This window comes from Notamacropus eugenii, chromosome 2 (genome assembly GCF_028372415.1).
Source record: "Notamacropus eugenii isolate mMacEug1 chromosome 2, mMacEug1.pri_v2, whole genome shotgun sequence".
Classification (NCBI taxonomy): domain Eukaryota; kingdom Metazoa; phylum Chordata; class Mammalia; order Diprotodontia; family Macropodidae; genus Notamacropus; species Notamacropus eugenii.
Window position 1 is genome coordinate 467,793,374 of NC_092873.1, and position 8,192 is coordinate 467,801,565.

Here is an 8,192-nt window from a genome sequence, read left to right on the forward strand (position 1 = left end):
GTTTTGTCTTTGTGTACTTACATCTTGCCCCATAGTAGGCACCTAAGAAGTATTTGTTGGAATGAAATGAAATTGTTCTCTCCGTGTGGCACTCAACAGAGTACCTTGGGTCCTTTCATTTGCAGCTTAACTTTGTATCAAAGGCCCCATCTGGCAAATTTATTCTCAACTCTAGCTTAAAGGCTTGTTTAACATCAAAGCTCACTGGCTTGTTTCTTCCTCAAAAGATTCTTCTTCCCTAGCCTTTATCTCAGCTAGCTTGAAGAAGAAATATTTAAGGCCAAGGGGAAGAAACAGTATCTAGTCCTACACTGGAATCTTTTCTTCCTTTTATCACCCTATGAGAAATGACGTAAGATGTCTGGATCATTGGCACTGACAAGCCCGATATGACTAGGTTCCCTCCCATCACAAAAGGTTATTCTTTCTCATTGATTTTTTTCTTAAAGACAGTGGGAAAATAATTTTTTCTTTTTTTTGACTTCTTTAGGGAAAAAAGCTGTTCCTCATTTAGGAAAGAATAAAAATAATTGTATTTTAAAACTCTAACTGGATTCTATTAATTAATAATTAAATTAACTACCTTTATTTAATTGAATTTTATTTATATCTTATTTTCCCTCCCATTTCCTCCCATGCTGCACTAGAGGGAAGAAAACCCTTGTAACAAATAAGCATAATCAAGTAAAACAAATTCCCATTTTGGTCAGGTCCAACAATGTGTGTCTCATTCTTCATATGAATCTGTCACCTCCCTGTCAGGAGGTAGAGAGAATACTTCCTCATACTTGAGAATTGTAATTGATCATTGTGTTGAGGATTCTTAAGTTTTTCAGATTCTTTGATTTTTACATTGTTGATGTTATGGTATAAATTGTTCTCCTGGTTCTTTTTGTTTTACTCTGCATCAGTCCAGATTTCTTTGAAAGCGCTCACCCTGCCTTTGTAATTTCTTTTTTAGTTAATATTTTATTTATTCTCAATGTCATGCAAAAACAAATTTTTAATAATCATTTAAAAATTTGAGTTTCAAATTTTCTCCCTCTCTTATCTCACTCCCTGAGATGGCAAGCAATTTGATATAGGTGATACATGTGCAATCATGCAAAATATTGTACTGTATTAGTCATGTTGTGAAAGAAGACATAGATCCAAAGGGAAAAAGTGAGAAAATGAAGAAAGTGAAAAATAGTATGCTTCTGTCTGCACTCATACTCCATCAGTTCTTTATGTAGTTGTGGATACCATTTTTCTTTTTTTTTCAATTCAAAAACATTTATTAGGTACCTACTATTTATATAATTCTGTGTTAGTCACTGGGATATAACAATAAAGAGACATAGTTATTACAGTGTAGTAGAAAAAGTGTTTGATTTTGGAGTCAGAAGACTTGAATTCAAACCCAAACTTTCTTTGTTTCTTTGTTTCTTTCTTGATTTCAACATTCATTTCCACAAAATTTTGAGTTCCAATTTTTCTCCCCATCTCTCCCCTCTCCCCATCCCATAATACCTTAAATTCTGATTGCCCTTTCCCTTAATGTATCCTCATTTCTATCACACCCCACGCTTCCCTTATCCCCATATTCTCTCTTTTCTTATAGGGCAGGATAAATTTCTATACTCCATTACCTGTATTTCTTATTTCCCAGTTATATGCAATAATAATTCTCAACATTCATTTCTAAAACTTTGAATTCCAACTTCTCTCCCTCCCCATCCCCACTGAAAAGGCAAGCAATTCAGTACAAGCTATATATGTGTCATTTTGCAAAAGACTTCCATGATAGTCATGTTGTGTAAGACTAACTATATTGCCCTCCATCCTACCCTGTCCCCCTCTTTTTTTTTTAATATTCTCTCATTTGACCTTGTCCCTTCCCAAGAGTGTTTACTTCTAGTTACTCCTGTCTCCCATTTGCCCTCCCTTCTATCATCCCCCTCACCCCACTTGTCCCCTTCTCCCCTACTTTCCTGTAGTGTAAGATAAATTTTCATACCAAATTTAGTGAGCATGTTATTCCCTCCTTAAGCCATATGTGAAGAGAGTAAGCTTCACTTTTCCCCTCTCATCTCTTCCCTTTTTTCCTCCATTGAACAAGATTTTTCTTATCTTTTTTATGAATGATAGCTTGCCCCATTCCATTTCTCCCTTTCTCCTCCCAGTATTTTCCTCTTGCACCTCTTAATTTAGTGGATTTTTTAATTTAATGGATTTTTTTAATGGATATCATCTCTTCTGATTCAACTCAACCTTTACTCTTTGACTGTGTGTGTGTGTGTGTGTGTGTGTGTGTGTGTGTGTGTAATCCCTCCAACTACCCCAATACTGAGAAAAGTCTCAAGAGTTACAAATATCTTTCCTTGTAGGAAGGTAAACAGTTCAGCTTTAGAAAGTCCTTTATGATTTTTCTTTTCTGTTTACCTTTTCATGCTTCTCTTGATTCTTATGTTTGAAAGTCAAATTTTCTGTCCAGTTCTGGTCTTTTCATCATGAATGCTTGAAAATGCTCTATATCATTGAACGATCATTTATTCTCTTTTAGTATTATACTCAGTTTTGCTGATTCTTGGTTTTTAATCCCAGTTCCTTTGACTTCTGGAACATCCTATTCCAAGCCCTTCAATCCTTTAATGTACAAGCTGCCAGATCCTGTGTTATCTTCATTGTATTTCCACAATACTCTTTCTAACTGTTTGCAATATTTTCTCCTTGACCTGGGAACTCTGAAATGTGGCCACAGTGTTCCTAGGAGTTTCTCTTTTTGGGTCTCTTTCAGGAAGTGATCAGTGGATTCTTTCAATATTTATTTTGCCCTCTGGTTCTAGAATGTCAGGGCAGTTTCCCTTGATAATTTCATGAAAGATAATGTCTAGGCTCTTTTTTTGATCATGACTTTCAGGTAGTCCCAAAATTTTTAAACTGTCTCTCCTTGATCTATTTTCCAGGTCAGTTGTTTTTCCAATGAGAAATTTCACTTTATCTTCTATTTTTTCAATCTTTTGGTTTTGTTTTCTAACTTCTTGGTTTATCTCATAGTCATTAGCTTCCCTGAACTCCACTCTCTTTTAAAAAACTATTTTTTTCAGAGGGCTTTTGAACCTTCTTTTCCATTTGGTTAATTCTGCTTTTTAAAGCCTCCTTCTCCTCATTGGCTTTTTGGACCTCTTTTTCCAGTTGAGTTAGCCTATTTTTAAAGGTGTTATTTTCCTCAGAATTTTTTTGGTTCTCCTTTATCAAGTTACTGACTCACTTTTCAAGCTCTCCTATGGCTTGAACTCATTTTGTATTCATTTTGGAGGTACTGCAGTCAGCAGCCTTGACTTCCTCTGAGAGTATGCCTTGTTCTTCCTCATCCAAAAGGATGGAAGGAGACATCTGTTCACCAAGAAAGTAACCTTCTATGGTCTTATTTTTTTTTCCAATTTTTTTGGCATTTTCCCAGTCAGTTACTTGACTTCTGAATCCTTTGTCAAGAGGAGGTTCCTAGTGCTCCTCCTCCCCCCTAGTACTGTGCTCAAAGCTGAGATTCAGATCAGCTGCTCAATTCCCCCAGAGGCTTTAAGCCGAGCTGCCTGGACAGTGGACCCAGGCTGCTTCCACGGCCACCATAGTCTCCTGCCACCCATTGCTGTTGCTGCTGCTGCCGCCTCTGCTGGAGGGACACCACTCCCCTCTCACCCAGCTGGAAAAGCCCTCCCACACTGACCTTTGGAACTTTCTTTGTCAGTTGTGGGTTGAGGGATCTGGGACCCTTCCTGCTGGGAATTCTGCCCTGTAAGTCTGTTCAGATCCTGTTCTTCCCAGTGCCATGTGGCCAGGGCTGGACTTCACTCCTATCAGTATCCCATGAGATAGACCTTTCTTATCAACCTTCCAGGTTACCTTTGTCTGGAAACCTCTTTCACTCTGTTGTTCTATGGCTTCTGCTGCTCTAGAATTTGAGTTATTTCTTACAGGTGTTTGGTGGGCTGTGGGGGAAGTGCTAAAGTATATGTGTCCTTCTACTCTGCCACCTTGGCTCTGCCTGCCATGGATACCATTTTTCATCATGAGTCCTTTAGAATTATCTTGGATCATCTTATTGCTGAGAAGAATTAAGTCATTCACAGGTGATCATCATCCAATATTGCTATTACCTGCCTCCAATTCCTCCATTTCTAAGTCTTTGCCTAGGCTATCATCACTGATTGATGACACTTTCCTTGACCCCTTAGTGAATCAAATCAACTCTACACTATCTTCTACTTTTGAATCCTTTGTTTCTTTGTCCTATCACTGATCATGCTTTGCCAGGTCCCAACTCTGAATTACTCCAACTATCTATTCACTTGTTTCTTATTCATGTGACTTCTCCAGAGAACTGGAGGAAATCATGAAACAGTGTTAACAAAAGGCACTACAAATTTATTCCAGCTAATCTGACCAGGGCCCTTCTACACTAAGACTATTCTTTTCCTTTTTAACAGATTCCTTATCCCACTATCACAGAAGTTTTCCCAAGCCTTCTCTCTTTTCCTGAAGCTTCCTATGCCATTCTCTCTGCCCACTCTTTCTACTGAGGATATTTCCTCATTCTTCAAAACAGTGCCTCAGCTCTTGTCTGTAACGCCAATCATGGCAGCACACCTGAGGACTGCTGCTGTGAATAATTTCAAGGGGTTAATCATATGGTATAATGAATCCATAACATTCATAGCAACATCCTTAATCAATACTAAGTGTCCAAGTAAAGTCCTCTTTCATCTTAATTCGAGGTTAACTTTCAAGTTCCATGGCTCTTCCTCTGTGAGTTGACCACTCCTGACTCTCATTGCGACTCATCCGTAGGCAGCTCTTGGCTCGTGCTCTGTGTCTCAGCTATGAGGGACTGCTCCACTCCACAGCCTCTGCCTCTGGCAAAACAAACTCAGCATTTCTAAAACAGAATTCATTATATTTTCTTCCACTCCTCCCTCACACTCTTAAGAACTTAACTATTACTTTTGATATCATTTTGCTTCCAGACACATAGGTTCTCAGAACTTCTGTGTAATTCTTGATTCCTCACTCTCATTTACTTCACATACATAATCAGTTGCCAAATCTTACGTTTTATTTCTTTTTATGATTCATATGATTTTTTCTTTTAAAAATTTTGTTTGTTTTTTAAGGTTAGCATTTCCAAATTATACCCATTTTGTGAAAGTTCTCTTGTAACAAAGTAAAACAATTAAGCAAAATGAAATACAGTGATCTTATTTGAAAGTGGGGAGCACGGGAAGAGGAACAAATATAGATTAAGGGCCTACTATGTGCCCTTAATAATACTACCACGTGTGGATGAGAACAATTTGTTTTCCTGGCCACGAAGGTGGCCAAAGCAGGCACTGTGGAGCTCTTAGAGCTTGATCAGGCATGGAAGATACCAACACCATCCACTCCATCCCAGGCTATCATCAGTCTTCTTGACTTTTGTCTTACCACTGAACTTCAGTAACTCTGGAAGAGAGAATGAAGCTGATGACTTTGTGCAACTCCGCCTCACTTATGTCCAATTCATATGTGTCAAGACATCACTTAGTGATGTCACTGGTCCTCTTTGAAAATGAAGGACAAACGACAGCCACACTTATGTGTCCTGTACTGTGCTAAATGCTTTTACAAATATTATCTCTTGATCCCTCCCCAATCTTGTGAAGTAGGTGCTATTATTATCCTCATTTTACAGTTGAGAAACAGATGTTAAGGGACTTGTCCAGGGTCTGGTAACCACAGCTAGTAAACATTAGATACCACATTTGAACTCAAGTTTTCCCGACTCCAGGCCCATTAGTCTATCTACTGTGCTACCTGGCTATCTGCAAAATTCCACTTCTATAGCTACCTCTTTTTTCCATTTTTAAAGTGTTTGTTTAATTAACAGAAATCTACTTTTCTCCCTTTCACTCTCTTTCCTCTCATTGGGAAAAAAATATGCTCCAGATAATTCAATTACTAACAATTTGGAGTATTTTTTTTTCATATGGCTACAGATAACCTGGATTGTACCCTTGAAAACTGTCTGTACATATACTTATTGGGGAATTGCTCTTATTCTCATAAATTATAAACATTATACTGTAATTCTTATAAAGAACTGGGAAAAATTTTTGCAACAAAGTTCTTTGATAAAGTTCCTTATGTAACTAGGAATGAGATCTTTTCTAGAAAAAAAACTTGCTGCAAACATTTTTTTCTAGTTAATTATTTCCCTGCTAATCTTAGCTTTATTGGATTAATTTGTGCAAAATTTTTAAATTATCTGTAATAAAAACCATCGATTTCATCTTCTGTGATTTCTATCCTTTATTTGGTCACGAACTTTTCTTCTATCTGTAGATTTAATAAGTATTTTTTTCCATGTTTCTCTAATTTGTTTATGATGTGACCATTTAGATCTAGGTCACATTCATTTGCATTTTATCTTGGTATAAGATGTGAGGTGTTGTCTAAATATAATTTATTTCTTTGAGACTGTAAAAGTACATTTTGTCGTGGCAGCTGGTTGATATAATGGATAGAATATTGGACCTGGAGTCAAGAAGATTCAATTTTAGACACTTACTGACTGTATGACCCTGGGCAAGTCACTTCACCTCTATGTTGCTTCAATTTCCTAATCTATAAAATGATATAATATCTACCTCCATGAACTGAGGTGAGGATAAAATGAGATAAAATTTATTGAGTACTTTCCAAACCTTAAAAAAAAGCACTATCCAAATGTTAGCTATCATTATTATCATCTCAACCACTTAGCCTTGATTTATTTATCAGAGGAGAAAGTCTTAATCAATAAAGCAAAGACTTTCAACTAAGTGCAAAATGTCCTTTAAAGCCACTGGATGCAGTGATGTTGCATCACTAGGAAGTAATTTCTGATTGGGTGAGGGACTTGCTAACACCCTTTGGATCTTATATAAAACCACTGAGCTCATCTATAATGTAAGAGATTAGAGCATGAAGAGAGGGGAGAGTATTCCATCTAAAAGTCTGTGAAAGAAATGATTAGTGAGAATTAAGCCTCAATATAGGTCTCCTTCCCTTCCTTCCCCTTGTGCTTAGTAAGAGAGGACCCTTTGAGCTTTGAAAGGTCCAAAGTATTTTAGGCTTTTTATTTTTCTCAATAGCATCCTTGTAGCATCCCAGGAATGGCTAACAGCAGTGACTACATTATGGATCTGAAGACACACTGGGCAAAGATTCAGTGCTCTATGCACAGCTTAGCAGAAAAGCTGTACCAAATCTAAGGGAAATGTTTTGAGGACCCCAGAAAAAAGACTTCCAGTAACTGAGTTATCCCTTTGTCACATGTGCTTCCTAAACTTGAGCCCACTTTCTCCTGGACTCCTTATTTACTGGGTAAACAGTAGGTTGCAATCTTTTTTTTGAGAAGGGGAGATAAAAATTAATATGCTCCCTAAAAAACTTAATGTCTGGTTAAGTGATATTGGTGATAATCACTGGAGAGGTGCATGCCAGTGGGGGTTCCTAAGGGCTTGGAGAGTGTCTTTCTCCTGCCATAGCTCATGAGGAAACCCAGATTCATCAGTATGAACATTAAGATAGTTACCCTATAGCATATGCTACACCAGGGATAGCAAACATACATGCCCACGATATTCCCAAGTGTGGCCTGAACCAGATAAGATGTAGTTCCTATCTGATTTTAATGTGTCAAAGCAATAATAAAAAAGAAAAATACACAAACATGTGATTTTCTAAGTCAATATCCCTGCAGGAAGACATTAATGGCCCTAGACATTTTGTCTTTTTGGACCACCCTCTAAAACACATCTTGAAAATATCCCCTTTTCTTCACACATATATGTACTGTCCTACTCCATTTCCCCCTCTTGCTTGGACTATTATAATAACCTCCTAGTTGGTCTTCCTGCCTCAATTCTTTCTCTGTCCCAATCCACCCTTTACTTGGATGCCAAAGTCATTTTCCCAAAATATATATCTGACTGTGTCATCTCCTTCCTCAATAGATTATAGTGTATCTCTATCAAATATAAGGGCCTTTGTTTAACACCTCAAACTCTTCACAAACTGAGGACCCCACCTTTCCAATCTTCTGGCATTCTTTTCTCCTCTGTGACCTCTGCCATCTAGTGATGCTGGCTCATTTGCTGCTCCTCTTTCACTACACTCTATCTTACCCTCCG